The sequence below is a fragment of the Talpa occidentalis genome, unplaced genomic scaffold (genome assembly GCF_014898055.3).
Source record: "Talpa occidentalis isolate TD23 unplaced genomic scaffold, MPIMG_talOcc4v2.1 talOcc4.6, whole genome shotgun sequence".
In the NCBI taxonomy this organism is placed as follows: domain Eukaryota; kingdom Metazoa; phylum Chordata; class Mammalia; order Eulipotyphla; family Talpidae; genus Talpa; species Talpa occidentalis.
Window position 1 is genome coordinate 56,774,076 of NW_023604972.1, and position 19,139 is coordinate 56,793,214.

General features: G+C 38.9%; 1 protein-coding gene across 1 annotated transcript in view; it reads left to right on the forward strand.

Annotated features, from left to right (window-relative positions):
- Window positions 1–18,501: 18,501 nt before the first annotated feature.
- The window catches only part of CCSER1 (coiled-coil serine rich protein 1), a 714,838-nt gene continuing 714,200 nt past the window's right edge, over window positions 18,502–19,139 (forward strand). The window contains exon 1 of the mRNA XM_054688053.1: window positions 18,502–18,825. The gene's annotated coding sequence lies outside the window, so the exon portion shown is untranslated. The remainder of the gene's footprint in view (window positions 18,826–19,139) is intronic.

Genomic DNA, 19,139 nt, shown 5'->3' on the forward strand with positions numbered 1-19,139 from the left:
AATCCAACTATTTGAGACAATATGGATGGACTTGGAAGACATTACCCTAAGTGAAATAAGTCATAAAGAAAACAAAAATCCTGAAATACTGAATGCTCTCACTTATATATGAAATCTAAACAAAAAAACCCAATCTCATGGAAAAAGAGATTAGATTTGTGGTTACCAAAAACAATGGTAAGAGATGAAATTAGAGGAATGCAAAAAGCTACAGCATTCCAGATATAAGATAAATAAGTACTAGGGATATAATGTAAACATGATAACTTAGCTAACACAGCTTTCTGATATTTAGTACATTGCTAAGAAAGTAAATTCTGGGCCTCCCTGGTGATGCAAGGGGTTAAGACACAACCTATGAAGCTGTCCGCAGCCACTGCAGCATGAGTTTGATCCCCAGCCAGGGAGCTACACACATGGCACAGCAGACCTCTCCTGTCTCTCCCACTGCTCCCCTCAGCAGTATATTTCAGTCATTCTGCCTCTTCTGTTCCCCACTCTGTCTCTGGTGAATCCTCTCACCCCCCACCTCTGGCCTGTACCCCAGTTCTTGTATGCATAAATAAACTTTTTTTTAAAGTAAATTCTAAGAGTTCTCTTTACAAGAAGAAATTTTTTCTTTTCTTTTTTTTATACCTGTAAGAAATTATGGATCTTAACTCATCCTATTGTGGTAATAATTTATATATATATATATTATACAACTCATCATAGTGCATGCCTTATACTTATAGAATTGCATATCAATAATTTCTTAATAAAACTGGAAATATAAGAATAAATAAAATTCTGGTTCTGCAGATTACTCTAAAAACTTTTACTCTTAGTCAGAATGACATTTGTAGGATTTTGAGCATACTAAAGGCATAATCTGACTCAGATTTCAACCTGATAGCTCTACCTAGATATTTACAATGTACTGTAAAGGGTAAAAATAAATGTGGAGAACAGTTAGAAGGCTCTCACAATAACCTGGGTGAAAGACCATAGTTTCTTAATCTAGGTCATAACAGTGGACATTTTGAGAAGTGATAGAACACTTTATATAATGTGAAAATATCAAGAGGATTTGCTAACGTATTAGAGATGCATTAGAAGTAAAAAAGAGAAACTAAGAATGGTCCAAAGTTCTTTAACAAAAAAACAACTGAAAGAATAGGCCCATACTTATATGAAAAATTAATTTAAGACAAAGAAGCCAACAACTTAAAATGGAGAATTGTTCATGTAAGTGTAGTTCTATTCTTTCCGTTGTTTTTCATTGAAGACATTTGGACCATTCTAAGTTTTTCTTTTTTACTTCTAATTCATCAAATGGTGTTTAAAGGAAAAAATCGACAGCCACATGAAGCCAGACCACTGTCTTCACCATACAACAAAGTTTAAAAAGGGGCCTCCCCGGTGGCGCAGCGGTTGAGCGCTGGGTTGCGGGGCTGCCCGCAGCCTCTGCGGCGCCGGTTCAATCCCCGGTTGCTCCCCGGCCACCGGAGGAGGGTCCCACATGGCGCGCAGACCTCCCCTGCCACCCACTGCTCCCCTCAGCAGTGTACCTCGGTCCCTCTGCCTGTTCTGCTCCCCGCTCTGGCTCTGGTGAATTCTCTCACCCTCCCGCGCTTCTGACTGTACCCAGTGCTTGTATGAATGAATAAATAAATAAACAAATAAATAAATAAATAAAATCTTTAAAAAAAAAAAAGTTTAAAAAGTATCAGAGGCTAGAATATAAGACCTAAAATCATAAAACTTGTAGAAGAAAACATAGGCAATATGTTCATTGAGTTAGACCTTAGGGATGTCCGTTGAGACTCAACTATGATGGCAAGGGAAACAAAAGCAAGGATTAACATATGGGACTACATAGAACTAAGAAGCTTCTGCACACCAAAACATGCAAAACATGCAAAACAACTATCATTACAACTAAAAAAGACAAAAAGAAAATACTTTCACATCATGCATTTTACAAAAGATTAATATTCGAAGTCCAAGATGAACTCATACATGTAAATAAATGACCCAATCAAAAGGTGGACAGAGGAGCTACATTGACACTTTTCCAAAAAAAGACACAAAAATTGCCAACAGGTACATGAAAAATGCTCATCATCATACAGATGATCCAAAAACTGCAAGGAAAAACCAAAATGAGAAACCACCTCACATCACAAGAAGGGCTCATACCAAAACACCAAAAAAAAACCAAAAAACAAAAACAAGTATTGGTGGGCCTTCCCGGTGGTGCAACGGTTGAGCGCTGGGATGTGAAGCTGCCAGCAGCCTCTGCAGCACCAGTTTGATCCCCGGCTGCTCCCCGGCCATGGGAGGAGGGTCCCACATGGCGTGCAGACCTCTCCTGCCTCCCGCTGCTCCCCTCAGCAGTGTACTTCGGTCCTTCTGCCTGCTCTGCTCCCCGCTCTGGCTCTGGTGAATTCTCTCACCCTCCCACACTTCTGACTGTACCCAGTGCCTGTATAAATAATAAATAAATAAATCTTAAAAAAAAAAAAAACAAAACAAGTATTGGTGAAGGTGTAAAGATAAAGGAACCCCCTTACACTCTGGGTGGTGATGTAGATAACTCCAGCCTCTGTGGAAAACAATATGAAAGTTTCCCAAAATTCAAAAATAGATCTACATGTGACCCAGCAATTCTACTCTTAGATATCTACCCAAAGAATGCAAAAACACTAATTTGAAGGGTTGTGTGTATTCCTATGTTCATTGCAACACTGCTTACAATAACCAAGTTATGAAACAACTTAAGTGCACAAAATTAGATGAGTGAATTAAGAATATGAGGTCTAAGTAATGAACAACTACTTAGCTATAAAAAGAAGATGAAATTTCTCCATTTGCAACAATGTGGATGGAACTTCAGGCCTGCTAAATGAAGTAAGTCAGAAGAAGGAAGACAAATGGTGAATGATTTCACTCATATGTCGGATATAAAGAAAAAAACAAGGAACAGAAAATACTAAACCATAACAAATCCTTGAAATCTGACTGCATATTTGAGGCTCTCAGAAATGGTGGATGAGGGGCCAAAAGGGAATAATAAAATAGGGAGGCATTGGACTGTGATAGAGGATTATTGGGACTTTGGTGTTGGATCTCTGTGATAACATGCCTTTATAGATGTGTGACCCTATATCTTTCATTCATATGCAGTGTTATAGAGTTGCCATTAACTGAGATGGGAAAGACCCCTTACAGAAAGGTTTTGAGATCAATTCAGAAAACATTGTATACATTAAGCTTGAGATGCTTCTGTGTACAAGCAGAGAAGTAGAGTACACAGTTAGACATGAATTAGTATCTTAGATTTAGATACGCGAACTTGAATGTATGCCATCAAGCATCAGAGGATACTAAAACTCTCAACCTAAATGAACTTCTCCCAAAACTGAGCATAAATAGAAAATGGACGTTTGTCTTGGGTCTGGAGCCCTTCCAATATATGGAGAGGTGATGGAAGTGAGTTGAATCCAGCAGAGAAGACTGAGAATGTATACGGAGAACATTACAAATAAAAATTGAGGACTGACTGCAGTGTCCCAGAAGATAAATGCAAAAAAAAAAAAACAAAAAACTTTGTAATAGAAGGAAATAACTAAAATTATCTTAATTTATGATTGCCACTTCTGAATTGGCTCTCTCCTCACCATATACACATAATCTCATTGATTCTTTTTATAAAATATATCCATGCAATTGTGTGTTTTCTCAGGGAAGCAGAGCTAATATGAGTGATACAGAATAAGATATTTATTATTGGAAGCAGACATTGTGAAATTATCTGATGTAGAAAGAAATCTATGAGAGTCTGTTGCCACTTCATCTAATAGTATGCTTCAAATCACAGATCAACAGAACTGGCAGTTGGGAAGCAAATCTGTGTCGACTGAGGGTCAGCTGCTACCAACTGGAATTCTCAGGATAAACTGTACTTCCAAAAGACAACTGCAAGAAATTTGTTTCTGCCAACAACCAGAAAGAGCTTGAAAGCTGATTTATGCTCCACGGCCTCAAGATGAGAACTCAGCCTGCTGAGAACACAAACCTTGATTTCAGGCTTATGATGTGGAGCAGAGAACTAGTTAACATTGCCAGAATTCTGACCTACAGAATTGTAATCAATTCACTGGTGTTTAGTCACTTTGTTTGTGGTAATTTGTTATTCAGCAGTTAAAAAAAATACAACTTGTCTCTATGACTGCCAATAGTAGATGGATTTGGAACTTGACAATTTACTTCCAACACGGATTGTAAATCTGTGCTGGTTGACGTAAAATCTGTCAGATGATGATTATGGCTGGGGGCATTAGTTCCTCTCTACGTGATTCTCTTCATAGTCTGCATGACTCCCCCTATAGCAGGTGGCTAGTTTCCTAGTGCAGTCTTCCCAAGAGAACAAAGACAAAGTGATTAGCAATGTTATGATCTAGGAAATTACATAACATCATTTTCACCATACTTGGTTGGTGGAGGGAGTCACAAAGGACTATTTCACTTCAAGAGGAAGGGACATAATACCACTCAACTGGAACATCTCATTGTAAGACATGCATATGGGACTGGATATTTTGTGACAGCCATATATGAAAAATACAATTAAGTGGTGATTTAATGACTCACTTCTATTTCAATACCCATTTCATTTGTTAAAATGTTAAAATTTGACGGAAAGTTGGGAAAGTTGGATAGAAATGGTGACAGTGCATAGAAAAGTATCCTATCCCAGTGCTAGGTTAGGGATATGAATATGATTGGTTATATTATAACACACAAATACACACACACACACATCCCATAAATACTACTGTTAAGAACTCTTGCTAGCTTTAGATTAAATTAAATTTCTAGAAAACGTCTGAGATATCAAAGATGGCGAATAAAAATAAAAATTTATATCTATCTGCATATAAATGTTTACTTTTAATATGCCATCATTCCCAATTACACACCGTTGATTTCTTCAACAATTATTTAATATATAGCAATTAGTACACAATAATATGTAACATCAATATCCGATGTATTTTGTACTTTGTGTGTTTTATTTGTATGGTTTGTAAATGCTAAGAAAGCCAAGAAACTATTATTCTCCAGATATAGAATATATGCCATTTTTCAAAGTTAAATATTCTATTTAGTTTTTTATGGAAAGTGAATAAAATTCAATATTGTTTATAGAATGTAAGTGTAAGTAAATGTAAAGCAATGACATTGGTTCTTAGCAGATCTAGACTGCATAAAAATTACAAATTATGCCTCTTTATCTTCTACATTGGGGTGATTAAAAAATAATTGAATCTCATTACTGACTCAACCAGACAGAAGGAAAACACACTTCAATTCATGATAGCATATGCATTCATTACTAAAACTAACATTTTGGCCAAACAATGCATAGATTTGGCAAAATGAAATGACTTCTATTTCTCATAATTTCTTAAGTATAGAATTTCACAATATGAATGAAGTTTTAAACAAAGGACAAAACTAGGAAATGCATTTTTCACATTTTAATTACAATTCACATGTCTGGGTCTCCTGCTGTGATGTTTTGTTAAAAAGAGATCTCATTTGTGAAACTGCCAGTATAGAAACTGACAGATGGCAAGACCAGTTTCCAACATGCTTAAGTACTGGTTTAATATGGTTTAGATTATATTAGTAACATTGTCTGCTTTTACTATATATCTAAGCAGTATGAGAGTACTATTACAGTTTGTTATACTTCTTATATTATTTATAATTAAATATATGATTTATACCTAGATTTATTGTAACAGTTAATGATTTTATCAATATATTTTTAGGGAGGATCTAACTTATTATCATTTCTCTATAAATGTGACAAGTTCTATTTATTTTAATGAATTACCTACAAACACATTGATGCATGAGGACAATAATAATAGAACATCTCAAAAGCCCAATATAAAAAAAATTACTTCAATAGATATAATCCATAGACATCAAAAAATGAATCAATTAAAAGGCCATTTTTTTAATATTGCAATCAGAAAAAAAAATCAAATAAATTTACCTCATGTGAAAGTGAGAAATACTGAGGTCATTTTGCAAAAGAACTCTCTTATCACATTGGGAAATAGAAACAAAGATAAGGAAATTGTGCATAAGGCAAAGTTTCTGTTGTTGAATTAACTTACGAAAGCCTCATTTGATTACATACTGATAAAATTGTTTTTAATACAGTTTATTTCTATAAAAATATAGAAGGGATAAATTCAGAGTGTATTGATGTTGATATCAGTTATTACCTTTTTCAGCCTCCTTAAATTTTATCTAACGAAAAAAGATAGTCTCCCCTGGATATTTGCAATGACCTGAGTTGCTCTCCATACCCTTTGCTTTACATCCTTGCAGACCATCAAATGGGCTTAGAATTAGATCCCTTTGTAAACCTGGCACATGGATGTCCAGCCACAAGGACAGTGGTTTACATTCACGTGAATAGTCCTGCTACCATGACTGCCCCAAGGGATGAATCCTTAGTATCTCTGTAGTTTCCAGATCAAAGACAGTTCATGCAGTGAATATATTGACCCAGTCATCTGGGCTTAGCTTCTGCCAAGTACTCCTCTCTGAAATTCTGGTCAGTTGACCTGCATGGCCTTTCCTTCACAGAGCAAGGCCATGAATTGATCCTGCTGTTCTGCCACCAGGCAGAATTTCTGCTTTAAACAAAAAAAAAAAAAAAAAAAACACAAAAAACACTAGGTACAACTTAGTCACCACCACCAGATTTCTGAAAAATAATTCTATCTAAATTCTTCTCTATTATGCCCTGTCTACCTGGTAGATTGCTTCAGTTAAGAGAGTTTTGTCCATTAAGATTGAATTTTTCCTTTTTCTTTCCTGAACTAGCACTGAATCAATTCTATCATCTACCATTGTCACCAAACAATGTGGCAAACTCTTGTCTATCCCAAGAATTTAGGTCAGATAGTGACATCAGTTATTTGAGAGGAGAAATCAAGTTTATTGTGAACCAATCGACAAAGAAGTAGGAGGTAAACTCAAGTCTACATTCCTGAAAGGAGGAAAGGAAATAGGTTTTACAGATTTTGGGGCTCGAATTTAAAAACAAAGAAGTTAAGTTTTATAGACTGAAAAGCTGGCTGAGGAAAAGGGATGTGAACTTGGTTAATGTTCATCAGTGAATCACAGGGTGGTTTATGTAAGAAATATGGTGACTCTTTTGTAGATAACTGAAGCTCTGAATTTCTGCTGGTGGGTTCTTCCTTCTGGGTAGCACAGTCCCTCTTCTTATGTTCTCAGTCTCCAGCTGGCCTTTGAGCTCAGCCCAAGGTTCGTTGCTTAATCTTGTCCAGACAGTAGCACATAGAACGTGCCTGTAAATATAAGCCTCAGAAAGAAAGTTAGTTAAATATTTTCTTTTTCCTTTATTTTCTTAGAATCTGAGACCAATTTAACCATTTAACCTTGGTTTCAGTAACCTACACTTTCTCATCAGTCCTTGGTCTTGAAACAAGTGGAAGCTTAAGTTTAGAGCTCCATTAATGAGTCCTTAACTCGCAGGTACCCATAAGCTATGTCATATTACAATAGCCATCACATTCATTTATTTTATACCATTATGTTAAAGAAAAGGGGAGGAAGTGGTTTTCTTCATAATAATTAATAGTTATGATAGAATACAGCATAAATTGAAAAATGATAAATATAGTTATGAGATAAAGAAAAATACGTAAATTTTAATTTTGTTTTCTAATACATTGTTTTATCTCATGTACAAATGTTGTATTGCAAATATTTTAAAGTTAATTCATTTTATAAAACATCTTACAATTTTCATTACAGTAATAGTGTTGGAAAGAAAACACATTTTCCTTACCTTCTGTGGTAGTTGATTTGTAATTAGAAATATATTTTTAATCGTTATCCCTATTTCTGGAAGAGAGTTCCTAAAACTCTTGTAATTTCCTCAGAGATGAGAACCATAAAGATGTCTTTTGTTATATTAATGAGGTGAGTTTGAAACTTCACCTGAAAATTGTTGTCAGGAGAACCAACATTTTGAAAAAAAGTTTGTAAATTTTAGTCTCATACCCTCCTCCTCCCTGCAACCTCTGGGAAGGGGAAAGAGCCTAGATGGTGAGCCAGCCACCAATAGTGAGTGATTCAATCAGTTATGCCTATGCAGTGTGGCCACCATTAAAACCAAAGGGGTAGGGTTTGGAGAGCATGCAGATTGCAAAGAGTTTCCTTTTGTCTTTGTGGGGAACCCTACTCCTCATGATAAATATATGACATCCAGAAAAATCATTTATTTGATGTCAGATAAGTGAGAATGCTATAATGGCCCTAGCACATGAAAACAAAATATGTTATGAAAAAACAAGGATGAATAACCTTTGATTCCTTGGTGGTCTCATGGTTATCCATGATATACAACAACAGCTAATTAATCAGTTTTTTTTTTTTTTTAAGATTTTTTTTTCAAAGATTTATTTTTATTTATTTATACAAGCACTGGGTACAGTCAGAAGCGAGGGAGGGTGAGAGAATTCACCAGAGCCAGAGCGGGGAGCAGAGCAGGCAGAAGGACTGAAGTACACTGCTGAGAGGAGCAGCGGGTGGCAGGAGAGGTCTGCGCGCCATGTGGGACCCTCCATGTGGGACCCTCCTCCGGTGGCCGGGGAACAGCCGGGGATCGAACCAGCGCTGCAGAGGTCGCCGGCAGCTTCGCAACCCAGCGCTCAACCGCTGTACCACCGGGGAGGCCCTAATTAATCAGTTTTTAAAGGTAAAACGTACCTTTGCTGAATGATGTTAGAGATTGATCCAACTACTAGAAAATAGATTCACTGGATATAAAAGAAATGAAGACTAGTAAGAAAAGGCAAAATATTTGCTCTCTTGGTCATTGTTATCTATAGCAGTTAAACTGAAAGTAAAAGAGAATGCTGAGGTTATATGTTCATGCTAAAGCAAGATCAGATTTTAGTGAATTTGTGGCTACTATCTTGAAATCTGTTGCATTTCCAAGGTAAAAATTTCACAAGGACAAGAGAAAGTACTTCTGAGACCTCTAGGCAACAAAAAGGTAATAAACTGAGAGATGGACATGGGGGGAGGGAGGAAATCAATAAACTATTGGAACTACAGGGAATAATGTGAAGGAGTTGTTTTATTTGTATATTGGTAGGATCAGCTTCTGAGGAAATTTGCTGAAATAAATTGTGAGAGTGGCAAATATGGGGTCATTTTTCCTTTGGTTGAATGTATAGAAGTATATGTTTGGGTTGATAGAGAACACATAGCTCACGTGGAACAACCACAGATGTATATAAATGATTCAGCCACAAAGCTGTTTATTTCTGAAGGAAAAACCAGTGTGGTGGATTGGATAAAAGCCACTGTAAGGTTGTTCAACCTGAGAAAAGAAACTGTCTGTATCCCCCTCAATGAGTGCCAAGTAGAATACCCCCCAGATGAAGCAGCTGATATGCATTGAGTGCAAACCATGGGATGGACATGGTAAGTGCTGTGTTTATGGGAACCACTTTTTCACATGGATGCAGCAAAAAAAAAAAAAAAAAAAAAAAAAGGAAATTTGGGAAGCCTTGTCAAGTTTGTTTTCTCTGCTTCCCTTCCTTGGTCCTACCAATGATAGTGCAAATATTAGTTTGATTAACAAGAGAATGGTGAAAGGGGACAGAATCAAGGGACTGATCTTAGCAGTGTGGAAATTTTACACTGTATTAAGGACTAAGATGTATATTAAAAAAATGATAAGGTTGAAACAAAGAGGAAAGAGAAAGGGGAGAGTCACAGTATTCCATTCAGCATGATGGAAATCTTTAAATGATTATTAATAAATGGGATGAGGGCCTCCCTGGTGACACAAGGAGTTAAGATGCAACCTATGAAACTATCCTCAGCCACGGCAGCACGAGTTCGATCCCCAGCCAGGGAGTTAACTCACATGGTGCAGCAGACCTCTCCTGTTGCACCCGCTGCTCCCCTCAGCAGTGTATTTTGGGCAATCTGCCTATTCTGCTCCTCACTCTGTCTCTGGTGAATCCTCTCATCCTCCACACCTCTGGTCTGTACCCCAGTTTTTGTATGCATAAATAAATAAATCTTAAAAAAAAAGAAATGGGATGAATAAAAGATAATGATGGGGCTAAAACAAAGACTTTAACAGAGCATGTCAAGGGTTAGGTGAGTCAAAAGGATCCCTTCCTGAACTCCCAATAGTAAAATGACCCAAACAAGTTGTCTGTTTAAAAATTAAAAGTGTGAAGGCAGAGATTATATTAAGAAATCTGACCAACAATCTCCTGTATTTGAGGGCCAGTGTCCCTTGGCTGAACTTGTCACTGGGAACCCAAAGCCTTTCAAGCAATAGTAAGTAAATTGTTTAGGAGGTATAGAAGAGGAAGTTTCAGGACTCCTTAATACATGAATTCCAATCACTGTTGTACAAAAACCCATAAATGAAACCCCTGATATGGACTGAAATTTGGTTAAGAGAAAATAAAAATTCAAGAGCCTGTAAGATTATGAGACTTGCTGTGTTACAAGAGTGAAGTGGTTGCATCTTCTTCAGCTGACTGTATATTAGGAATGGACATTGTTTCTGATTGGTGAATCCCCTACTGAGCTTCACAAAACAAAAGGCACATAAATGTATGTCCTAAATGAAAAATCAGTGGACATATTAAATGGGAGTCACTAAGACTGCCTAAGCCTAAAAAAACGTAAAATAGAGACTGAAAGAACTGTAGGGGAAATACTCTGTGCTATAGATGTATATGGAACACAGCCTGGGGTTAATGGAAACAACTTGTGAGAATTTCCTATCAAAGAGTACTAGAATTTTGGACAAGATAATTTCCATTTGAGGAATATATAGCTTTTAAATACATAGCTTTTAGATGTTAACTGAAGGTACTTCAATGACTAAAGAATATATATATATATATTTAAAAACTGCAATATGCATAATGTCTAGGGTGATATCAGAGAAATAATCTAATGGCAGTACCCAGAAGAGTTCCAGAATGAAAAGGAAGTGATTTTTGCAGAATATTTCTGCTGGGGAATGCAAGAAGGGCATACTCACAAGCAGGGAAATTTTTTTTCCTCTGAGACCTGACTATGGAACTCTGTGAGGATTTGCTGGATTCTGTTGCCACTGTGTCATGCCCTACACCCTGCTCTCAACTGTCCAACAAAGAACTGCTAGGTTTGTGGATAGCAGTTCACTATGGAAAACATCCTGCTTGCAAAGCTATTGCATTGCAACCAGTAGAAGAAGGGAAACTGAAGGGAAGAGAAACTGAAGAAGAAGGGAAACTGACTGAAGAAGGGAAACATAGATTAGCTCCTTGGGCTGAATTGCATGCTGTTCTTAGGTCAGAAACTCCTTATCTATCTTTCTAAAACCTAATAGGTAGAAAAATAACTAAATTGGAGCCAGACAGATTTAGAATAGAAAAAGGAAAATTTAATTTCATGGACATGGAGATGATATGAACAAAGTGACTGATTAAATACTTTTTAGTCAAAGAAATTATAGAAATTTGTTGGTTTGGACAACTAATTCAGTGAGCTAAGCTGGGCTTATTTACACAGGAGAACAGGCCTTTGAAACAGTTTTTTTTAATATAATTTATTTATTTATATATAATTTACATCATTGTTCATTTTTGTACACAGGAGAACAGGCCTTTGAAACAGTTTTTTTTAATATAATTTATTTATTTATATATAATTTACATCATTGTTCATTTTTGTACAATGTTTGCTTTCACTTCTCAGGTGTAATCCCCACAGAATTCCCACCACCAATTCACCCATGCACCATCTTCATAGACACCTGTACTCTTCCCTCCCCTGTAGAATGTCTCTGACTTATAGTTGCCCGGCAATTTTTATTGTTGTTATTTTTCCCCGATCCCTTATTTGATTTCCCTATATTCCTCCTGTAAGTGAAACCATCCAATATTTTTCTTTGTAGTGACATGTCTTCTTTCCTCATGGTACAGGGTATACCCTTCGATTTGAAAATTTATTTCACATTGGAGAATTATTTCTTTAAGGTGAAAGATAGGGTCAGAGAAATTCCTAATTTAGGTTATCTCTGAAGCAACTTCAGAATAATCACCTTGGGGTAACATACCCTGAGCCCTGAGGCTGTTTTTCTGAGTGATGGTAGATGTGAATGTGGGAAAATAAGCTATATTTGTTTCTGCTGGCTCATGACAGTGACTTGGCCATATAGTTAGGTAAACCTGGCTTATTAAAGGGATCTACATATGGGTCACAGGTTTATGGAAATCCTTAAGGGAAATGGAGGGATCCATTGAAGTAGTACAAGTCAATGCCCAACAGAAGAACTTACTTCCAGATTTGAAGGGTGATAAGCATCAACAGATTTATCTGTGCATTTGCTTAAGGTGGCCACTATCTGTGTCCTTGAAATGATGGGCATGGAGGCGCTGCAGCAACACAGAGATGGGGTAAGTCTAGACATACACCTCTTGCACCCTCTGAAGCACAAAATGCCAACAACTATACTGTCTTCCAAAAAAGAGACACAGACTACAAATGGTCTCTTGGCAGCTTCCCTGATGGGTAGGACATCGATCAGAACTAGCAAATGAGATGGTGCTGGTAGACTTGGGGTGATGGGATGGGGCAGAAATGGAATCTGAAAGGATTAGACACTGACTCTGGACTGGGCTTTATTAGATAGCAGATACAATGTTCAGAATACTATGAAAGAATCAAAACAGGAGGTATTGGATTAGTTTGATTGCTGAGACCAAAGAACGTATTTTGCAGGTGATAATGATAATGTCCAAAAATTGCCACAAAGAGATTCTCCATGAAGTACTAATTTGACAGAGAGTTGGAATGAACAATGGAGACATTGGTTGTCTTGGCAGGGATGGGGGGGACAGATAAAAGCATGAGGGCTGATTTTCATGTCCTTATGAATATGTACCCCTCACATAAATGAGGAGGTACATATGATTATGTAACCCTCTGGATAGATTTTTTTCCAGTGGTTTGGGGTAATAGGAAGTAGAAAACATTCTTGTATACTTTTTTTCTCCATATCACTTCAAAGCCCTGCATCCCTCAATCTTGATGCGGTGGTCATAGGACAAGAGTTACAGCAACAAATACCTAAAACAGGGATGAATACAAACCGAGACATTTAAATACATTTCTGTTAAGTCAGACAGAAATTCCTAAGGGTCTCATGAGGCAAGATGTGCCTTCACCTTACCTGGTGAAATAGAATTAACACTAAATGTATCTATATCTCCTGGTGATAGTGATAATTTACTAATTCTGCACCTGTGTAACCTTACTCTATGTGAACACAATATTTGAGAAGAAGCAACTGCTAGACTATGTCCCTTGCAATCTAGACCAGCACAGTTTTCAAACCTAATGTCCTACCAAAGTGGGAAAAATTTAGATATATACAGAGAGAACAATCATGTATGTAAATATAGTGGCATGGATGAAAGAATGAATAACTGGGTTATTTAGTGAGGGAAATCCAATATCGCAGTATTTCAGATGACTTAAAAACTAAAGCCATTTTTGCTGAGCCCACTCCTGCTTTTGGAAACTGACAGAATGGAACAGAGACTTCAAAATGGAATGGCCTCATCCTGACAGACATATTCTTATGATATGTTGATGGGCTTGATTGCTCTTAATGACTGAATGGGATTCTAGTAATGTGCCAGTGTCTCTTGGCTTTTCTGACTGTTTTGCTATAAAAAGCAGTAAAAGAAATACATATTTTGGTCTTCATCAACTTTTCTTACACAGATCTCCTAGGACATTTGTAATTTTCTAAGTGATGACAGCCATAAGGATTTCTTTTGTTAACTTAATAAGGTGACTTTTGGAAAGCACCTCAGGATAGGGGCTCTTTGCCAGAGCAATCAGTCAGATGAGAGGGTTAATTTTTTTAGTCCAAGCCCCGATTGCTGGAGTGGGAAAAGACCTCGACATCAAATAATTCACAATGGTCAAATATTTAATCAACTGTGCTTTTTGATGAAATAACCATAGAAACTGTAAGGATAGGGACTGGAGAGCTTCTAGTTGGTGGTGACCTGAGGACAAGGCAGGGGGTGGGGGGTGGGGTGTTGCTGTTCCTGGAGAGGACATATTAATTCAATATATCTGTCCTCATTCCTTGCACTATGCATCTCTTTTTTCTGACTGTTTCTGAGTTATATCTTGTTATATACTGGTAACCTAGTAAGTAAAAAGTTTCTTTTCATTCTGTGAGCCATTCTAGTAAATTAGCAAAGTCAAGGAGGGGACCTAGGGGACCTCTGAAATATAGCCAGATGGTCAGAAAAACAGGGGCTAACATAGGACTGTGACTTGCCTCTGAAGGTGTGAGTGTGCAGCCATGTGGGGCTGAGATCTTAACAGTGCAATCTAATGCTTTTTAGATAGCTTCAGAATCCAGATGATGTCTGAAGAATTATTTAGCCTATGTTTGGAGAATACTCCTCCTACCTCCCCCATATTGAAAATTGGGTCCAGGAACCCATTTACCTTCCCTAGGCAATAATTTTACTTTTTATGTACAACTACTGAAGAATTTCTAATTTGGCTCATCACTTCAGTGGGAATTCAGAGCACATAAGGGGCACACATGTAATTGGCAACCTAATTTTTCTGCTTTCATCAAATGGTACAATGCCAAATCTTCATTGAATTTGCCAGTTAAATGCACTTGGGAAACAAACAGAAGCAAGCATAAGAGATGAAAATGAACAAATTGGAAAGAGTTATTAACTTTCTGTTTTCCTATCACAACAAAAATTGTATCAAAAGCATAGCAACATGAGAAATTCTACTTGAAACACTAAACAATCTTAAAAGAGAATAATTCATTTATATAACATAAAATGTTGCTCATTATACTTTATAAATGGGGATTCTAGTACAGATTTTCTTTTCAAAAATTACAAAATAGCTAAAATGAATTGAATTTTCAGAAGTCTTTAGGTTATATATTTTCATGTTTTTTTTTTTTGGCCTACATATATAAATTCTAGACTTTGTCAAGAAAATTTTTTAGAAAATTGAATGAGTAATGTTGGCTTTATTAAATACCTTAATACAAAGGGAATTGACAGATTGTCATGGTTCTCACTAATTATGAGTGCAACTAAGAGTGTGAAAATTACAATTAGTTGTGGTTAGCACAAATGCCCTTGAATTATCTGTTTAAAGTACAATTTTGAAATATGCAATAGAGTCATTACTAAATTATTATTATTAATGATGATTGAATAAATACAAAACTGCTACAGTAAAACCACCACCTATTTGCAAATGATCGAGCATTGTCCTTACAGGAGGACAAAACAATTTAAAATGTCTATTTACAATTATTAACTAAACCATATGCTTATTTGTCTAGTGAACATATTGAGATTAGGCATCTCTCATTTACAAATGCTCCTTTTGCAGTGATAGTGATCTGTCTTGAATAAGGACTTTGAAGAAAAGTTTCCTATTTATTTTATTTTATTTATTTATTTATTAAAGATTTATTTATTTATACAAGAACCAGGGTACAGGCCAGATCCGAGGGAGGGTGACAGGATTCACCAGAGACAGAGCGGGGAACAGAACGGGCAGACTGACGAAATACAGAAATACACTGCTGAGAGAAGCAGGGGGCGAGACAGGAAAGGTCTGCGACGCTATGTGGGACTCTCGCCAGCAGGCCGGGATCGAACGGGCCAATGCTTAATCAAAGAAGTTACAATGTGCTGTCATCTATATGTTATTGATATAATTGTCCAATTGTTCATCTTTGCTGTCCTTTTTTTGATCACATATTTAAATCCCTTTTTTTTTTTTTGTGGGACCCTCACCGGTGGCCCAGGAACAAACCTGCGCTGCAGAGGCTGCAGGCAGCCTCCCTGCAGCCCAGTGCTCAACGGCTGCGCCACCAGGGGAGGCCCATATTTAAATCACTTCTAAGGAACTTTAATGAACTCTAAAACTTATGGGAGAGGAAAATCAATGTGAAAAGTTAAAAGACCAAAACCTGAAGACATAGCATTGATCATGATGTGCTAACTTATTATCAACCTTGCCATCACCTCCCTGGCCTCTTTAATGTTAACTTCCTTTTGTCACGTCTGTGAAAAAAAGTTTGATACAAGTGTCCCTCCAAAGCAGTGTCGTTCCCTTACTAAAATACATATAGACCACTAATTCAAAAAGCACACCTTGCTTTTTACACTTACATTCACATTTCAAAAGTGACATTTATAGTTTATTTAGAATGTACACACACATCTCGAAAGAAGCATGGCATGTATTGCATGAGATCACAAAGATCCTATAATTTGGGCAAGAGGCTATTTGGCTTGTTAGTGTCTAAGTAAGGTAATGTCAGGGGTGCAAATTCACCACTGGGGCTGTATTATTTATATAGATATGATCCTTTGGGTCACTAGATGAGTTAGAAAATAGTTCTCCGTTGAGTATTATCTGCAGGTTCCCATTTCCAGACAACCTAGAAAATGCTGGGGATTATTCTCTTTTTTCTCTCAATCAAACAGATCAATGTTATTTTGTTATTATTTTATTGCAGATTTACACATTTATTGTGTTTGCTTCATTATCCATGAGGTTAGACTTCTTCACATGTTTAACATTCATTTACATTTGTTTCCTATGGAATACTATCAGCTTATAGTCTCTGTATCTTTCTAGGGGGATATTTGGCTTTGTTCTTTAATGATATAATTTTTTTAGAGTGTAAATTTTGTCATTTATGTTGCAAAAAATTTAATCGGTTTGTCTGACATTTTTTTTTTTTTTGACATTTTAACTTTATTGTGTAACCACTCAGAATCTGTTTTGTGTGATGTAGTCCTTTTCTGGCTCTTGTTTCTTTTAGGGTGTCTGCCTTTGGGGTCATGTACATCCCTACCCTGGAATTAGGTCAATGTAAATCAGATGTCTGCACAGTTGCTCCAGCTGTGGCATCTGCAATCACATCTATGTGGAATAAACTCTGCCCATTCTTTAGTTTCCACAGCAAATCGACCTGCACATATTGTTTTGTGGAGCTAGTGTAGGGCATGGAGGACAGACTTCATGATAAATCTGTTTCATCAATAAGTACATCCATTCCACCATTATCTCTTCTTGCCAAATCTCCTTTCCATTTCTCTCTTTAGGGAGCACCAAAAGTTCTAACAGTATGTAGAACAACTAATGAACCATCTTGTGTATCTTGCCCTGTGACCCACCAGCTTTTTCAAGGATTTCCTATATATATATATATATATATATATATATATATATATATACTACTGACTTTTAGTGATTTGGGTGAATACGTTTTTCTCCAATTCATTAAAAAATGTTACTCTTTTATTCTCTCCTCTCACACACAGACACGCACACAAAGACTTATGTTCCATCTGCTGTATTGCCTGCTAAGGACATAAATACATAGGAGTAGAGATGAAAAAGGGGATGGTTGGGAATGAGTTCAGCACCCAGTGCAAACCTAAAAGGAAATGAAGCAGTGCACGGGGAAAGAGTATAAAGAGAAATTAAATTAGGTAGGCAATAGCACCATGCATCAGAAATCTTCACCATCTTTAAAATGGCAAATTTTCTCCAGGGGGCCATCTGTCAAACGATGTCAAAATGTTAGTTGGTTCTGTTTGTGGAGAGGACCTTTGTGTAGGAATACAAGTTTCACTCTAGGTCACAGTCCCAATGTTTCCATGATCCTGCAGAAGAACTGATTTTTGTGAAGGGTTCCTGGGAGGTGTGATCTGGTTTGAAGACAGAAGGTAGGTATTTTTTCCCTTGGTACCTTGGAGGAAAGAGACCAGACACAATGTATATAGGTTGTGTAAGAATGAAAAGAGGAGAAAGAACCTGACAGTTTCCTGCCAGGGAGCTGGAAGAGAAACGATAACAGTGGTGGTTTAGAGAGGAAAGAAAACAGTGCATTTCCAGCATCCTCCCTGTCCCTTCGCAGCGCTTGGGACTCCCACTCTGGTCTGGTCGGGACCGGCCAGCGCGCTTGGACTCCGGGTCGCACGCGGATGGGGCAGCGGGAAAGCCGAGTCAGCACCCCGGGACTCGGTTCCCCTAAAACGAAAACTCAGCAGGCGGCCCAGCGAGGGTGTGCTCGCGTGGAGTGTGAGTGTGCGTGCGTGCGAACCCGCGGACGCAGTTGGTCCGGCGACGCCCTCGAAGCCGCCCCCGACCCAGCCCACAGCCCCCGCCCCCACCATTCCTATAAAGGCCACGCTCGCCGCCGCCCTCCCCACAGTTGGGGAGCACGGCCTGCCCGGGAGGCGTCCCCCGCGCTCCCCGCACAGTTACACTCCGCGCACTTACACACTTGGAAGCGCCTCCCCGCGGCCCTCCCCTGCCCTCCTCCGGCTCCGCTCCGCGCTCTCGCCGCAAACAGTCGCCGACGGACTGTCAATCCGCCAGCTCCTCGCCCGCTCGCGCTCGCCCCCCTCCCTGCCGCTCGCTAGCTCAGCAACATGACTGACTGGGAAGCGGTGGCTCCGGCAAAGCAGCTCCGCTGGCGCAGGCTGGAGGAGCAGGAGGATTATTGAATAACGCAGCTCGACTCTGCTGCGGGGAGTGGAGAGGAGCCCCACAGCCGAAAGGGGCGGGAGGAGGGCAGAGGAGGGGAGCCAGAAAGAAGCCCCGTGCCCCGAAGACATAAATCCCCAAGCGCCCGAGAGGAGCCTTAACCAGCGGCGCGGAGCCCTCCAGGTAGTATCGCCCCCGGTGCCCCCGCGCCCGGCGGGTCGCGCGTCGCGTCGCCGCTGAGCCCGGTCGGTGCCGGGCGGACGCGGGGAGGACCGCCCGGCAGGTGACCCCGCCGTGCCCCGGCCGCCCCCGCCCAGGCCCGGGGCGCCAGCCGCGGAGGCGAGCTCGGCGCGGAACCTGGCGAGCCGGGAGGGTGGGAGGGGGAGGCGGCCGGGCGCCCCGGTCGCGACCCGAGACTCCGGGCGCGCTGCGTGGCCTTTTCCCCGCGCTCGCGAGCGCCGGGCTCCCCAAGGGCGATGCGGAGCGCGCCCGGCCGA